Source organism: Hippopotamus amphibius, chromosome X (genome assembly GCF_030028045.1).
Source record: "Hippopotamus amphibius kiboko isolate mHipAmp2 chromosome X, mHipAmp2.hap2, whole genome shotgun sequence".
In the NCBI taxonomy this organism is placed as follows: Eukaryota; Metazoa; Chordata; class Mammalia; order Artiodactyla; family Hippopotamidae; genus Hippopotamus; species Hippopotamus amphibius.
The window spans coordinates 41,890,636-41,908,752 of NC_080203.1; positions in this window are offsets into that span (position 1 = coordinate 41,890,636).

Consider the following 18,117-nt stretch of genomic DNA (forward strand, 5'->3'; position numbering starts at 1 on the left):
AACAACTTTCCCAACTGCAAACAAATGCAGTTGCTGAACCTGCATTCCCCTCTCTCGCTTCTGCTGCCACTGGGCTTCCTGGACCTCATCCCAGCTCCCTCCTCTCTCCCTGGCCACGCCCATTGGGTGGGTCTTGTGGGCAAGGGCTGGGGGTGCTGACACCTCTGCACAGATTTGGGCCTGGATCAGAGGAGGGTCCCAGGACATTTGGCAGCTCCAGGTGTGGGTCAAACACCTCCCAGCTACTGCCCATGCTACCTTTTCGTTCCTCTCTTTGCCCCTTTGGTATCCAATATCTCTCGCTATCACTAAGTCCAATAACCACTTACAATGATCCTCAGTTGGCCAGGATATTCCAAGTTTCCACTTCACTGGGGACTTTTTAATACCTACCATCACTCCTCATCCATTTGTGGCAGGCAGCCTCTAAAATGGCCCCAATAATCTCCACTTCCTGGTATTTACATTTTGTGTATCCACTCCCCTTGAGTTTGGGCTGGACCTTGGGGCTCACATGTAATGAACAGAATATAGCAGACGTGATGGGGTAACTTCTGAGATAAGGATATCAAAAGACTGTGGATTCTGTCTTGGGCGGGCCCGCCCTTGGTCATGCACCTGCTTTCTCTCTCTGATTAATCATACTGGAAGAAGCAAGCTGCCATGTTGTGAGCCAGCTAATGGAGAGGCTCACAGGTACCACAAGGAACTAAAACTCTCGAAGTCTGCCAACAGCCACGTGAGTGAATGCGGAGGCAGTTCCTTCAGCCCCAGTTGAGTCTTCAGATACTACAGCCCTGACCCACAACTTGACCACAGCCTCCTAAGGTGCCTTGAGCTAGAACCACCCAGCTAGGATGCACCCAGACTCCTGACCCACAGAAACTGTAAGATAATAAATTTTGTTGTTTTAAATGGCTCAGTTTGGGGATCATTTGTTATGCAGCATTAGATAACTAATATACCATCTTGTCCCATTCCCTCAAAGCTCTGCTTTATCCCAGGTAACAATGGCCAATGACCTAATGTTTTGATTTTTTTTTAACAGCCAGATAAGAGGATACCTTAATTCAGTTAAAAATGCTTGAGTCTCTAGCTTACCACTAAAGAACAGTGGGGACTTTAGATGCTGGTAGAAGGCTAATGGAAAAGATTATTGGAGCAGAAGTCCCACACTTACTTTGTATACATTGGGTCCTGAGCCCAGGCAATGTTTGCAGCTTCTTAGAATCCCCAGCTGATCAAACTGTGACCATGTTCAAGGTTCATGGCAAGTTTCATACCAGTTTCCTCCGAGGATAACAGTAGCTAAAGGCTAAGCACTTCATATATTATACAACACAAGGAATATAGCGAATATTTTATAATGACTACACATGAAGAATGACCTTTAAAAATTGTGATTAACTCTACTATATACCTGTAACTTATATAATATCATACATCAACTATAATTCAAGCTTTTAAAAAGTCTAAGCACTTCATAATGATTAACTTATTTAATCCTCACAATAACCCCATTCTACAGAGGAGGAAACTGAGACACAGAGGAGTTAAGTAACTTGTCCAAGTTCAGAGTCAGTATGTGGCAGAGCACAGATATGAGCCCAGGGTCATAACCGTGTTCCTCCAGGGGAGCCCACGTGTACTGGGCAAAAGGACAGATTCTGGTTACTTCAAGTTGTCAGGACCCTTCCTTTGTCTCCTTCTGTCTTCCTTTCATTTCGTGCTCAAAAACTAACAGCAGGGCTTCCCTGGTGGCGCAGTGGTTAAGAATCTGCCTGCCAATGCAGGGGACATGGGTTCGAGCCCTAGTCCTGGAAGATCCCACATGCCACGGAGCACCTAAGCCCGTGCACCACAACTACTGAACCTACTCTAGAGCTGGCAAGCCACAACTACTGAGCCCATGTGCCACAACTACTGAAGCCCGCGTGCCTAGAACCTATGTTCCGCAACAAGAGAAGCCACTGCAATGAGAAGCCTGCACACTGCAATGAAGAGTAGTCCCTGCTCGCCACAACTAGAGAGAAAGCCTGCACACAGCAATGAAGACCTAACGCAGCCAAAAAAAAAAAAAAAAGCAAACAAAAAAACCCGACAGCAGCTTCCTACTACCTACTGGATCAACTCCAAAGTCCTCTTCACAACCTTTACCATAATATGGCCCTAGCCCACATATCTTTTTCTTTTCTCCACCATACTTCTAGCTACAATAGTCCCGATTTTCTTCCACCCAGAAGCTATCTTCCTGATTTTGTCCTACTTGGAAAGCCTCAAAGTTTCTAGCTGGAAACGACTAGGTGTGACATAGAAAGGGTTTTATAGTCAGATCATGGGGGGAAATCCTGCAGAACCTTCCTTGAACAGTGGTCATCTTAGATTCCAAGAAGATTAGGAATGCTCTACCTGAATGGAAATGCAGCTCTCAGTGGTCAAAGCTCTGTGTCATGCACTTCACCCAGCCAAACCCCAGCTTCTCCTGAAAGCCTTCCCCACTTCCTTCTGCCCGTATAAAGTCTCTGTCTGAGGCACACAGCACGGACTATCCTCAAGCCATTCAATTCTGAGATCAAACGTCACCTCTGCAGAAAAACCTTTCCTGACTGTTACTCTCTGTCTCCACCCCTTGTTTCTTTCCTTCCTGGCACTTATCAATACAAGTAGCTAATATGTATTTGCTGGCTTTCAAAACATACGTTCCCATTGAAATGTGTGCTCCAGGAGGAACGAGATTTTGTCTGTCCTGTTCACCACTGTGTTCCCCGTGCCTATAACATGGTGGGACGTGTTAGAGATATTCATTGAATATTTGTTGGTTGAATGAAAAAGATGTTTCACCTGGAAGTTCCTTGTTTTCCCCTGGAAGTGGTTCAGAACAAGTGTCCAAAGGGCAAAGTCCATGTCATAGTCTTCAGTTTTCCATGGCATGTAGCATAACGCAGGATGTAAGTAAATCCTGAGACCAGACTTGTAGAGTAAAAGTGTTGTGATGTCTTGCCCATGACTCAGTTTTTTGCACCCATTTAACTGCACTACCCCGACTTACTGGGCTTCTGGGGATGGGGAGTTGCAGAGTGGCATGGTGTTTTTTTTTTTTTTTTTTTTGCACGATGTTCTAATCTTGAACTTTTCAAGGGGGTGATTGGGGTGGGGTGGGGGGCCGAGGCGGGAGTGGGGGAGTTTGGTAGGTTTTCTGCACATTCTGGGTAGTGGAGAGTCTCTTTGCAGGGGAGAAGGTACAGCAAAGTCAAAAGGAAAGATGCAAGGAGCTACCCTGACAGGCAAAAGCTGAAGCCCACATATGTCAGAGAAAAGGAAATCTGGGTCCTGGAGCAGGAGGGGGCATTTGTGGTATCCCAACTGTGGGGTGGTCTGGACATTTTGGGGCTTCCAAGGAAACTCTGGGGGGGTCTCTGTGCGAGTAGGAATGTGGACTATTACTGCAGGCCTCAGTGACCTGGCGTGAGAGAGGGAGAGAGAGAGAGAGGAGAGAAGGAAAGCCTGGGGTCCTCATGTCTAAAAATAGAAATAATCTAGTGAGAGGAAAAAGCCCATTTCTTAATCTTAATGCAGTTAGGCAGCGGAATAAACTGCCTAGCGAGGAGGTTGAGTCACTGGCATTAGAGGCATTCAAACTAGGTGAGATCAGATCCCAGGGGGGTCATCAGTACCAGCAAGCTCTTCCAGGCTGCGGGCAGTGGGGGAGGGGGTGGGGGTTCAATTGGATCCACTGAGAGGCCTTTTGCACCATCAGTCCCCAGGGGCAAAGTCCCCAGGGGTGGCTGCATGTGCTCACATATACAACTCACACTCCTGCACCCTGTGTGGAGTGAAATGACCCTGCTTCATCTCATCTGTTTCACTGAGGATGAAAGGGGCTATCGCACTACAGAGATTTCATCCCTTCTCCCTACTGACAAGTCACTTCTGTGATCCTGATGGCCCTGCAAAAGTCCAGGTGTCCCCTAGGCCTCCTCAGTCAGGAAAGATTCAACAACCTTGCAGATTTACCTTCACACACACAGTACACGTACTTTCTCAAATACATCCTATCTCTCTCTCTGTCTGTCTCTCTCTCACCCGAGCTACTTTCAAGAGCTATCAGCTGGACTCCTTCACCCTTGTGTCCCTCTGGTTCCCAGATGGCACCCCCTGCCTTTCTGATCCTCAACGCTTCCTAGATTCTCTTGGCAAAAGATAGGCGGTTTCCCTGCCTCCGGGGGTATCCTGGCTACCTCCCCAAGGCCCAGCGATGGCTATAGAAGTGCCCATTCCTGCTCTGAGAATGCAGAGAAGATACAGACTCGCCCGGGGTCCTGCAGAAGGTCAGGTTCTTTTCCCTGCCTTCCCCCCCTCCCCACCCCCATCCTCTTGTTCCTCCCTTTGGCAGCAGAGAACTCAAAAGCCTCCTCAGTCCCATTGAAGGGAGCAAAAAAGAAAAAGACCCAAATGACATGGATCAACTAGTAGACTGAGAAATTGAAACTGTGCCAGAGGCCCGGGGAGGGAATGGAGAGCAGCAGGCAGGGAATGAAAGTGGAAAGGCCCCGGCTGAGTAGCCAGTGACCATAAATGCCCCTGCAGGGCCCTGGCCTGGCCAAAGCTGCTCCACTCGGCTCCGTTAGCTCAGAGCTGCAAGCATCTAGCAGGGCGGGCTAATGGTAAAACTGGGAAGCAGGAGGAGCTAGTCTCCAGCATCTCTTGGCTTGTTTTTTACCCCACTTTGAGGCCTTCTCCCAGACTCCCAGCGCTTTCTCCCTGTCCCTCTCCACCACAAAATTCCCCCCAGCCCTGTCCCATTTCTGCAGAACCTTGGGTGCAATGAGTCATTTGTGCACCTGGGTGTGAATTGCCTGGTCATGGCTGAAAACGGAATCCTCCAAAGCTATTGTGTGGATGTTCATAGATTGTATTTGAGAAGGAAAAGAGAAGGATGGTGGTCTGTGGTCAAACACATACTGAAAACCTTAAACAAGAATAGCAAGTTTCTCTACTGCGGGACTTCTCAGAGCCTTTCACATGGTAAGGTGCGTTGTGAAGATCAAAGAAGGGGATCTAGCATTTCTCTTACTTATCTGGCCACAGAATCTTTTTTTTTCCTTTTTAGCAGAGCAGCTTACAAGAGTAGTGTTTTATTGGATGTATTTCCCCTCTCAGATAACATACTTACATTTTCACAACAGTCTTTAATACCTACACCTGAGAGAATGACTGTAACAGGCTATAAGGGACATACTTTTGGCCAGAAGACCCAGGCAGTGTGGCTGTCTCCTGTCACACATTATAGGTAATTATCACCTAATATTTATCTGTTTTGTGCTGTGTCTGGGTAACTAGTAGGAAGGGAATAGATGGGATCCTGTCTCCCTGAGACATGTCTATTTCTCATGTTGACACACTCATGTTTAAGAGCTGGTCCTCCCTGAAGCATTTGACATTTGTGACCTTGTCCTCCACTGAAACCAGTCCCCCGAACTTCATCCTATAAAGCCCCCTGGGCCTGGTGCCTCAAGAAGGGCTAGCTGTGAGCCCCGGTCCTCTCTCTGGGGTTCCTCAGATATGTGTGTGAACCAAGCATTTCTTTACAGTGCACAGAATTGGGAAAATAGGGGCACTGGAAAGAACTTAAGGGCTATGCTTGGTCACACTGCTCCTCTGCTAGCCTACTAAGTGTCCTGATCAGACCGACCAGTCCCCACAAGGAACCTCCACTAGCTCCTGCTGAAAGAATGGAGAGGCTTTCACCATGGTGAGCTGAGGGGTGGGTAGCAAGCAGCTCTTTTGAAAAAAGTGACTTAGTCTTGGGGAGGGTTGGTTATCTGAGAACAAGATGTTCTCTCTGACAGCTCTCCAAAGGTGAGAACTATGTAATATCAAGCTGTTTAAAGAAGCACTGTGTCTAATGTGTGCTGGTTAGAGGACCCCAGGAGGACTGCTGAGTTCTGAACAAGACCCCTAAGAAGCATCTTCACAAACTGGAGTGTTACCAAAGCATCATGACTAAGATGCTATAAGGTCAATGGACTAAGGCCTCTTCTAGGTCCTGGACCAGTGTTGAATGTTATGAACCCAGGGGGTAGGCATGTAAGCACACTTAGCCAAGGTTTTAGTTCACAGTTCCAGGAGGTCCATGGACCTCCAGGTTAAGAAGCTCAGCTGTGCAACCATACCACAAAAAGAATCACTGAGCTGGAAGCAACCTAAATGTCCATCAGCAGAGGAGTGGACAAAGAAGATGTGGTGCATATATACAATGGAATATTACTTGGCTGAAAAAAAGGAATGAAATTGTGCCATTTGCAGAGATGTGGATGGACCCAGAGATGGTCATACAGAGTGAAGTAAGCCAGAAAGAGAAAAACAAATATCATATAATATCACTTATATGTGGAATCTAGAAAAATGATACAGATGAACTTATTTGCAAAGCAGAAACAGAGACACAGACTTAGAGAACAAACATATGGATACCAAGGGGGGAAGGTGGGGGTGGGATGAGTTGGGAGATTGGGACTGACATATATACACTACTATGTATAAAACAGATAACTCATGAGAACCTGCTGTATAGTACAGGGAACTCTACTCAATGCTCTGTGGTGACCTAAATGGGAAGGAAATCCAAAAAAGAGGGGATATATATATATATACACATAGCTGCTTTACTTTGCTGTACAGCAGAAACTAACACAATGGACTTCCCTGGTGGTGCAGTGGTTGGGAATCCATCTGCCAATGCAGGGAACATGGGTTCAATCCCTGGTCCGGGAAGATCCCACATGCTGTGGAGGAACTAAGCCTGTGCACCACAACTACTGAGCCCATGCACTGCAACTACTGAAGCCTGTGCACCTAGAGCCTGTGCTCCACAACAAGAGAAGCCACTGCAGTGAGAAGCCTGAGCACCGCAACGAAGAGTAGCTCCCACTAGAGGCAGCTAGAGGAAGCCCATGCACAGCAACAAAGACCCGAGGGAAAACAGTTAAGCCATAAAAGTAATGATAATAGTTCAGCCATAAAACAGAATCCTAGTTCCTCCTCAAGAAATATACATAACAATCTGATGTATATCTTTGAATTGTCCAGCAGAAACTAAGAGACCCCCTCCCATGCTCCAGGATGGTGACTACATGCTGACTACAAAACTGCTTGGAATCAGAAGGTTGATGATTAAAATTCCTGAACCACCACCTTGTTACCTCACCACCAACCAATCAGAAGAAAGCCATGCACCCTGCAGCCCTCACCCCAAATGTTGCCTTTAAAAACCCTTCTCTGAAAGCCATCTGGGAGTTGGCATCTCTTGAGCACAAGCTGCCCATTCTCCTTGCTTGGCACCTGCATATAAACACTGTACCTTCCTTCACCACAACCCAGTATCAGTAGGTTGGATTTACTGCGCACAGTAACCAAGTTTGGTTCAGTGACAGATTTAGTCAAAAAAGTCAAATATAATAAAAGTCAAAAAACAGACAGACTTGAAGAAAACTGATAGCTATATTTTAAAGGGGTTACCAGGAGGAAGAGGAAGGAAAGAAGTTACTGAAAGACTTTCAGCTCAATATAAAAAAAAGTCCTAATTAGATTTGTTCAGCAATCGAATGGGCTACCTTAGGGGGCAGTGAAAGTGAAAACATGAGAGGGAGACTGAATTAGATGATCCTTTAGGATTGTCTTCCCAACCTCACATTTCCTTCTATCCCTGTGTTTCTGTCTGTTACTGAGAACCTTCCTAGTTTATTGCAGACCAGAGTCACAGTCTTGCTGACAAACCAACCCGAAAAGGCAAGAGTAGGTGGGAGGTGGCCCAAGCTCTGAACTGCCTGTCCCCCTCAATCTTCCACTCCCACCAAAATCCTGTATCTTACTAGCCCCCTTACTAGGGCTCTCAGGGGTTGCTTGGCATCAGTTAGTTGATCTGATAAACTAATCTGCGCTAATGGGATCATGAATGCTAATGAATTAATGTGTTACCTTCCCAAGTGACATATTTGCATTTTAACAGAGGTCTTCAGGAGATAATGCCTTAACTCAAAGGAGTGATTAATGTTGAAATTTCACCTGTTTGGCAGTCTAGCAAAGGAGATATTTTTGGAAAGGGAAACTTTTTCCACCATTCACATCACACCATCTGCTAGAAGAGCAAAAAGTATGTCCCTGCCTTTGAGGGGTTTACAGTTTATAAAGTTGGGGAATTACAATGGCTGACATTTATTGAGCCTCCACCAAAGTGTCAGGCCCTGTGCTAAGTGTTATATAAATATTATCTTTGAATCCTCACAGCAACAGCCCTCTGATGTAAGCACAGATTTTGCAGAGAAAGGGGCTGGGCCTCAGAGAGGTTAAGTAACTTAGTGCCACTATTTCACTGACTCTATATATTAGAGGTCACATTTTCTTAAGTTTCCCTGAGGAAGAAAAGATGTTGCCAACCAGACTATAATGTACCATGGATTGCAAGAAGCATTTCAGTTTCAAAAAAGTTAAAATTGTGTCTTCAAAACCATGGAATACAGTACTGGTAAGGCCGGCTCCAGAGCAGCCACTCTGCCTACTGTTATTCACAGAACTCAGGAACTAGCTGGGCAACACATTGACAGAATAATATAATAGCAAGCACATAATATTTTAATACAAAAGGATTACACAAGGACCGAGAAGGTTGCACACTGAGGTCAGTGGCAGCGTGTGTTGATGAGGTCATGAACCTCAGTGTACAGAGAAGCAGGGACAGGATTCAAGGTAGAGGGACTATGTTACGCAGGGCTTGGGGCCGAGGTGGGGGGATGGTAGGTAGCAAATAGCCTACTGTCAGACACCCTTCCACTAGGGAAGTAGGGTTTTGAGGGCATGGCACTCTGCCTGGCGTGGCTCAAATGAAAGGGTTAATTTGGGAAACCATGAGAGATACCTTAGCAAGATGGGAAGGGGAAGGAACGTGAACTGGCGGATGGTCTTCCAAGGCCAGGATGAGACATTTCAATTTGATATGGTGGACGAAGTAAGCAATTATTGATTCTTGCAATTTAATGCCAACATATTAGGAAAAGCTCATCTGGCCACCAGGATGAACTAAAGATCTCACCTCAAAGCCAGGGGCTTCCTGAAGGGGAAAAAAAACCCAGCACCAAGCAAGGAAGTTGTGTCATCAGAGGCAGTGGAGTTCCAGGGTGCTAGGGACCCTGACCTCTCAGCTCTCTCTCTGGATGTGCAGTCCCCTCACTCCGGCTGCATTCCTCCCCTGGAAGAGGAAGTAGCAGCACCTCCGACGTATGTGCCACCCTCCCCTCAGCAAAGGGCAGAGAGATACAGACTGCAGGACGTACGGCGCATCTCCCCTCCATCCACTAACTAGGGTTTATCAAGCCCCTACGATGTGAGGTGTCCATGTGTCCAGCACCACCCTGTGCGGTACACGGATCCAAGAGGGACTTCCCTGAAGGGACTTCTCTGGTGGTCCAGTGGTTAAGACTCCATGCTCCCCACGCAGGGGGGCCCAGCTTCCCTCCCTGGGGGTGTGGGGAAACTAAGATTCCACATGCCACACAGCATGGCAAAAAAAAAAAAAGCCCCTGAAGAGTTCACTCCCTAGCTGAAGAAAAAGGTGAACACACAGGAAGTGGAAGCAATAAGAGATGATGTAATCAAGTGCTAAATGGTGGAAGAAAAATGGTCTGGATTCTGAAATGGAAGAGGGGGAACTGTGGGTGACAATTTCTTTTCCTATATTTTTCTGTATTCTGAAAGTTTTCCCCTCCATATAGGTATTACTTTTTATAATCAGGGAAAGTTTATAATTAAAAAAAGGAGGGCAACCCATGAGGGTGAGAACAATCAGGGAAGGCTTCACAGCAGAGGTTGGACTTGAGCTTCTTAGAGGATGCAACGGAAGGATTTGCAGAGGTGGAGAAAAAGGGGGGCCCTGCAGGTGGGGGAACAGCAAGAAGATGTGTACACAGAGAGAAGTAAGCTGTGAGTGGGGTACAGTGGGGCATGGAGAACAAGGAGACTAGTGGAGCTTCGGGGTCAGAAAGAAATAGGTCAGAGGGAATATATATTTATATGGTGAAGTTCAGCTGTTGTGGAAGGCAGGCCTTGGATACCAGGGAGAGGAGTTTCTATTTGACACTGTAAGCAAAAGGGAGCTATTATAGGCTCTTGAGCAGGGAAGTGACATGATGAAAGATGTTTTAAGGAGATTCCTTTGGCAGCAGCGTTGAAGGATCACTTGGCGGGAAGGGGGGGCAGGGGGGTGTAACAGGCAGAGGGACCAGTCAGGAGGCTGCTGCAGTAATCCGGGCATGAGGTAACAAGAGCCTGGGCTACGACAGCGACAGTGGGAATGGTCAAGACGGTATGGATTCATGAGGCACTTGTGAGAGATGAACTGCCAAGACATGGTGGTGACTGATGGGAGTGGGGAGGGCGTGACTGAGTCCAAGGCTCAGCCCATGGGCTGTTGAAAGAGTGATGGTGTCACTAACAGAGGCGGAGATCCAGGGAAGGGCTGGGGGCTGGGGATCAGCATGGAGGGAAAGGTTGGAGAGCAGAGCCTGAGTCTGGCTTCAGCTGTGATGAATCTAAAGTGATGGTAAACTCCTAAGAGAAAATGTCCTTAACGGTAATCATGAAATGGAACTGGAGCTTAGGTTAAAGGCCAGGCTTTATCATTTCCTGCAATCACCCAGAATTCCAAAGCAAGACAAGCTGTATTTAGACGGACTATAGAAACCACTCGAGAGAGAAGAGGGGAAGAAAAAGGAAAAAGACCCGACAGCCAATTCTGATTTGGACTTTGCAGGTGACAGACAGTAAACCGTGTGGCAACAGCAGGCTGGTGGGTCTGTTTAAAGGCCCCCACTTTTTCTCTTTTAGTGAGTGATTTCTCTACATATTAGAAAGATTACAGCTTGACTCCAGGTTGACGAGATGAATATAGAACAACACTTGCTTTATTAATCATATCTGCATTCTCTATGATTTCACTGATGGTAGCAACAGAGCCAGTGCGACACACAGTGCCCTTGCCAGCCCCGTGAGGGGGCTGATTTTCAAAGTCGCAGCCCACAAACGCAAGATCCAGACTTCTGGCCATCTTGATACAGAATCGGGGGCAAGGCCCATTAAAAACTAATCTGGGCACCTCAGTTTCCCCCTGTGTTAACTGGAAATCCATCTGTAACTGATTTGCTTGAATCTGGGTAAGAAGGGGGAAGATAAAGAGAATGACTACTGAAGGGAAAATGGAGAGATGAAAGACAAAACTTGGGAAAGAGTGAGTGCAGATTGCAGCAGGATTTCCAAAATGAGAGGTCTTGACACTTACAGGGTTGACTCCTAAGCCAGTTGTCACCACCATGCCCTCTTCTTTTCCGCTTTCAAAGGGCTTTTCCGTGTGAAGGGTTGTAAATGGGACAACCACCCCCGTCAGCGACTTGTACCCCCTCCTCCCAATCCCCTACTTCCATGAGCATCTTCCACTCGGGACACCTGCCCACTTCTCAGCCACCCTCCTTCCAACCATCACCCCTACCTCTAACCAGCAACTGGAAGACTGATCAGAAATCAGAACACAAATCTCCAGAAAGGAAATGCTGGAGACCGCTGGTCAACAGATTATGCAGTGTGTGTGTCTGTGTCTGTGTGTGTGCGTGTGTTCATCCACCAGTCTAGCTATCTGTTCCTGTTTTCGAAGTGGGTTTGGATCAGAGCAAAGAGAGGCCTGTTTGGGTGGTCCTGCCCCCAGAGCAGAGTTCCCTTGGCAGTTATGAGCCCAGAGCCTGGGCAGACTTACTCCCCACTCATTCATCTTTAGAAGACACCATTCCCTCCCACAAGAAGAACAGGTAAGAGGAAGGAGGCTAAAGTCTCACAAATATCTCTTTATCTGCAGTTCTCTATCCCCTCCTACCCAGAGATGGAGGGCTTGGTCCAGACAACCTGCTCAAGGATGAAATTCAGTGGGCTGGGCAGGGAGGGGAGAGCTGGTGGGGGAAGCACAGGAGCAGGCAGAGGCCTCTACCATCACCCTCCCACCCACCTGTGGGCTCCTTGCTTATTTCTCTCATACCAGCTGTAACAACAGGGCTCCAGCTGGTGTTAAAGTGCTGTGGTAGCTCTCGCCATGCCGTGGCACAGGTGTGACCTCCACTGAGGTGATCCCAAGTGCTGAGAGGAGTTTTCAACCTGATTCTACCAGGGCGGCTGAAAGGTGTCTCTGCTCTCACAGGTTTCAGGAGCTTGAAACAGCCCCTGCCTCCAGCCTCCCTGTTGGGGGTGTAGGACTCAGCCCTCCAGCTCAGCTGTCATCTCAACCGGATTCTGAGGCCAGACTCCCCACTGCTCACTCCTTCAGGTCATGGCATGGAAGGCCTGGGTAGAAATCTACTTTAAGACAAGCGAAGGCCCTGAGGCCTGGGGGCAAAAAGAACGTGTAAGTATTGAGGCCAAGAGGAGGGTGTGGAGGAGACAAAAACAAGTCAAGAGAATCTACTTAGTGGTTTACCAGCCGTCAATGCCTTTTGGATATGACCCTCCTCTCTCTGCCCACTGCCACCACCCTAATTACCTCTCACTTGGGTTGCTGTAGTAATTTATAAGCTGGTCGCAATTCCTCCTTATTCCAATCAAGTCTGCTTCCTATGGCAGGGCTAACCATTCTAAAATACCTCACGTTAACTGGCCAATAGCCCTCCAGGGTCTCAAGTCCAAACTCCTCATGCTGACATCAAAGACGCCCTAAATCCAGGTAACCCTTCCCTAGTAAGTCATTTTTCCCCACTGCATCTCACACCCACCCTCTCCTTTAGTCAGACCTCCTCACTCTTCCTTAATCACACCATAACCCTCTCCACTGCTGGCCTCTTCCCTAACCATGCCTCCCCCTTGGAAGCCTGCTCCTGCCTTTTAGCCAACAGTCTCAATCTCACACATTATTCACAACCGAATTCAAGTTGGACCTCCTCTGGCAAGCTTTCTCCCTCCAATCCAGCCCACACTGCTCACTCTCTGTGGTACGGCGCTTACTGTTTAGAGCAAGTAATGCGGTACGTGATTGTTTCCCAACTCGTATTATTCATATGAAGGAACTGAGAATAACTACGATTTTTCTGCTAAATTACGAATTTCTAAAGAGCAGGCCCTTGGCTCTCTCCTTCTCACCAGAACACTGGCATTGGGCTAGACGCAGGAGTGCTCAAGAGACTCCTGTTTCCTTGCCTTAACTCCAAAATGAAGGAAGGATGAGATGAATGAGGGGCCTCTGAGGATCTTCTCTGTCCGTTCTCTCCACTTTCATCAAAAGATGTTCCACGCGGTCGAGGAGCTGAGGCTGCCCAGAGAGGCCCAGCCAGCCAATCAGCTGTTGGATCTCTAGTTTTCAGTCCACTCCCACCTCGTAAGGCATTCAGAGAGATCGATAATGCTGCTTAAGTGATCAGTCTGAGACACAGTGGGCTGCAGGGGCCAGTGTTTGATTACCTCAACAGAATAAATGTGTGCTGGAAGAGACGGAGCAGGGAAGGAAGCGCAGAAGAGAAAGCAGGAAGAAAGACGAACTGGGGGAAGGTGGATGGAGAGGTTTTTATGAATGAGGATCCGATAGGATGGAGCTGACAGTATTCTTACCTGATCCGATTCAACAGCTGAAGCATGTTCTTACTAAGGCAACTAAATAATTTGGGGGCTTTCTCAGAGCCCAGTGAGTATCCCCGGGCTGCCGGGCAATCTTTGACCTTGGCAGGATCACTGCTGCCAGGGCCCACAGAGGGCCTAAGAGGCTTTAGGCTCCAGATTGGATAGAGAAGTGGGTGTGGGATGGAGACTTCGCATGACCCTGAGGAAGGACCTGAGTCTTGGAGCTTTGCTCACTGGCCTATTCTACAGAAATCCCAAGCCATAGCATCCTTTGGTGCTCCACCCCAGACTGGTGACTGTGATATGCATGATGACATGGGACAGCTGGCCGATCTGCCAGGGCCATGTCTCCATTACCTCTTCTCTGTCCATTGGTGTACACACTACCCTTCCTCCAAGGCTAGGGGCCTGGAAGTTTAATTATTTGGCAGTGAACAAAAAATAAGGAGTTCCTTTCTGATATTTTTTTTTTCTGGAGGGCCCAAATTTTTAGCTGTACCACTAATCAAAGTTTTTCTGGGAAAGATAGTGTTATCAGGAAAAAACAGAGCAGATGCCTTATTACTGTGAGAAAGTTCCTCCTTTCATCTAACCATGATTCCTGCTGCTCTCATTAAAAACCTATCCTTCAGATATGATGTGATAGTTTTTTACTCTCCCCATCACACAGGCTCGAAGCCTCGGAATCATCTTTGACTCTGCTCCCTTCCTCACCGCACTCATCTAATTGGTAGGTAAGTCAGGTTTCTTCTACCTCCAAAATCCACCCACCCCCCTCCTTTCTATCCCCAGCCAGCTACTGTAACAGCCTCCTAACTGGTCTTCATGCCTCCAGGATGACCCCCTTTTAATCAATCTGCCAAAGGGAAAAAAAAAGGAGAAGAAAAGAAAAATGAGCCTGAAGCTAATGAAGCCTAGAGATAACTTCCACTTACAAGAGATGCAGGAGATAGTGGAACAAGCTCAATGTCAACAAGGGGAAGCAAGCAGACCAGAATGTGGGCCGGTGGACTGAACGACTAACGTGACTTCTCTAACAGGTCAGAGAGAGGGGACTATTCAAAGGGCCTTAAGAGACATAATGACAAAATGTAATGTGCAGCGCTTTTTTGGATCTTGATTCTAACAAGCCAACTGTAAAACATGTTTTGAGATAGTTGAGGACATCCATGTACAGACTGGGTCATGGATAATAAAAAGGACTATTTTTACTGTTGCTAGGTGTGTTAATGGGACCGTGGTTATATGAGAAAATGTCCATTCTTTTCAAATATGCATGGAGAGGTATTAGGGGTGAAATGACATGATTGATGTTCAAAATTTAGTTTAAAATACTTCAGCAAAGAAAAAGATGAATGAAGCAAATATGGCCAAGTCCTGAAAATTACTTAATGTGGATAATGGATATATGGAGTTACTATACTATTTTCTCTATTTTGGGGAAAAAGTGTTCATAATAAAGAACAAAAACAAAGGAATTCCCTGGAGGTCCAGTGGTTAGGACTCCGCGCTTCCACTGCAGGGGGCACTGGTTCAATCCCTGGTCAGGCGAACTAAGCTCCTGTGTGCCGTGAGGCCAAAAACAAAACAAAACAAAAACCAAAACAGGGCTTCCCTGGTAGCACAGTGGTTAAGAATCCGCCTGCCAATGCAGAGGACATGGGTTCGAGCCCTGGTCTGGGAAGATCTCACATGCCGCAGAGCAACTAAGCCCGTGTGCCACGACTACTGAGCCTGTGCTCTAGAGCCTGTGAGCCACAACTATTGAGGCTGCATGCCACAACTACTAAAGCCCGTGCGCCTAGAGCCCATGCTCTGCAACGAGAAGCCACCGCAATGAGAAGCCCGTGCACCGCAAACGAAGAGTAGCCCCAGCTCGCCGCAACTAGAGAAAGCCCGTGTGCAACAAAGACACAATGCAGCCAATAAATAAAAATAAACAAAACAAAACAAAAAAAGTCATCCACTATACCCCAGACTCCCTTCCTAGCTTTATCTTCTACTCTACCTCATTTCTCTATGACACCTGCCCTATGTCCTTGCTCGAGTGATTCCTTTCTGAACTTCATTTCTTCACTTACTCATTAATTTGTTTACTCAATAAATATCTAGTAAGGACCTCCTGTATGCACTAGGCCCTGTAAATGCAAAGATGATTGAGGCTGAGGAAGACAAGGGGCCTCCTTCATCTTTATAGCCTTTCTAGCAACTAGCACAGCACCTTTCTTATAATAGGTGCTCAATAAACATTTATGGTGCTGATGTGCAGGAGATGTGGCAGAATCCCTATCTACTATGAACTAGTATTCAATCCAACCCAAGAAATGCTTATTGAACACCTACTATGTGTAAGGCTTTGTGTGCTATGGAAATAAAAAAGAGATGAAAAACACCAGGCTCTTTCCTTCATTGAACTTATAATGTAGACCAGACATACACATATAAGAAGTAATATTTGCATGTGAAGAATATATGAATGAACGATTCAAGCAATAATAGTAGAGTGTATCAGCGATGTAGTTACCAAATGTATGTTAGAGACAGTAAGTGCAGGAGGCGTTCAGAGGAGGGAGAGAAAGGCCTTCAGTCTAGAATGATCAGAGAAGACTTCACAGAGGAGGCGAATTTGAATGAGAGTTGAAGGACGGGTACCGTGGTATTGGATAGGCACAGAGCATAGGCAGAGAGGAGAGGGTAGAGGGTACCCCTGCTGAGTGGCAATGGCATGAACACAAGCACAGATGCAATAAAAAATGTAACAAAAGACATGTTTAGGAGACTCTCAGGAAAGAAATTTGGCAGGAATAGAGGGTCCAAGTAGGATTGTGTTTCTCAAGTAGACCAAGAACAACTGCATTACTTTGAAACTGATCAGGACCCTGTGGGGCCCTCCAGGGTACAAAAGCCTTTCAGGCATTCCCCAGGTTCTTATTTGCAGGACTCAGGCTTCAGCCCCCTAGACCTCTCTGAGTTCCAAAGGGCAAATTCCACCAGTTGCTAATCAGAGAAGGGAGGGAGTGAAGAAACAAGGGAGGAGCAGCCAAGAAACAATATTGCAGCCTTGAAACAGGACCCTGGACCCTCCTCAAGCAATATACATAAGAACATCTTTGAGTTCTTTTGCAGGAACTAAGGCTCCCAGCTGGGTGGAGGATGGTAACTTCAGGCTGAGCACAAGATTCCTGGAGCAACACCTACCTCATCACCAATCATAAGAAACCAATCAGAAGAAACTCACACATCCTGCAGCCCTCACCCCAAATTTTGCCTATTAAAAACTTCTCCCCCCAAACCACTGGGGAGTTCTGGTTTTTCTGAGCACAAGCCACACATTCTCCTTGCTTGGCCCTGCAATAAACCCTTCTCTGTTCCAAACTCTGATGTTTTGGTTTATTTGGTCTCACGGTACGCTGGGCACATGAACAAACAACTTGCGGGTGTCTGTTCAAATGCATGTTCCTGGACTCAGGCTCTAGACCTACTGAAGCAAAAGCTCAGATGGGGGGGACCCAGGAATCTGCCTTTTAACAGTTCCCCCAAGTGATTCTGAGACATTAAAATTTGAGAATCCATGATGTGGGCGAAGAGTAGGAAATAAGCTTGAAAGAATACACAGTGTTAGGCCCACTCAAGGAGAGCCTTGAATGCCAGGCTCGGGAAGCTGAAATTTACCCCATAGGTATCACCCTCTCAAAGATGTTGATCATACATGATTTGAATAAAGGATATTTAGGAATATTAATCTGGCAGGTGTGTATATTATGGACCAGAGGAAAGAAACTAGTACAGTGCAGACATGAAGTGGTAGCAGGATCAGGGTGGACCAGGGTAGAGTCAGAGATGGTTTCTCCCAGACTAGAAAGCTTGTGTAACAAAGAGGTCAGAAGAGCAAGGCATCTTTGGGAGATAATGAGATGGGTTCGTGAAGGTTCAGTCTGACATGATGGCAGACTACCCAAGGGGAAATCTTCAGCAAGAAGGTGGAAACAGAGGACTGAAATAGCGGAGAGGAGTTAAGTTTGGGCTAGAGAAGTGGGAGTGGTCAGGAGAGGGGTGAGGGGGAAGCCATGACCGGCTTCCCCCTCACTCTGCCAACAGAGGAACAGACACAGAGGAAGCGGAAACAGGAAGAGGACACCCAGATCAGAGGGGCAGAAGGAGTAACTAGCAAAACAGAAAAAAAAAGGAGTCGTCGCTGAGGCGGAAGGAGCCCCAAACAGTACAACCAGGCAGAGAGCATCTTCAAAAAGCTAGGGATGGCTAGCAGTGTGACTAATGCCGAGGTGAAGCTGAGGTTCAGAAAAGGTCACCAGCTAGGGCATGCATCCAGGGAAACCTGCTCGTCTCCTGTTCATCAACGCAAACACAACAGGCACACTGGCTCCTGCACATAGCAGGCAGCTCCCCCTGCACCCCCCATCCCTTGTGTCATACCCACACTCTGATTTCCAAGCTCGTTTTTTCTAACTGCCCAGGGGA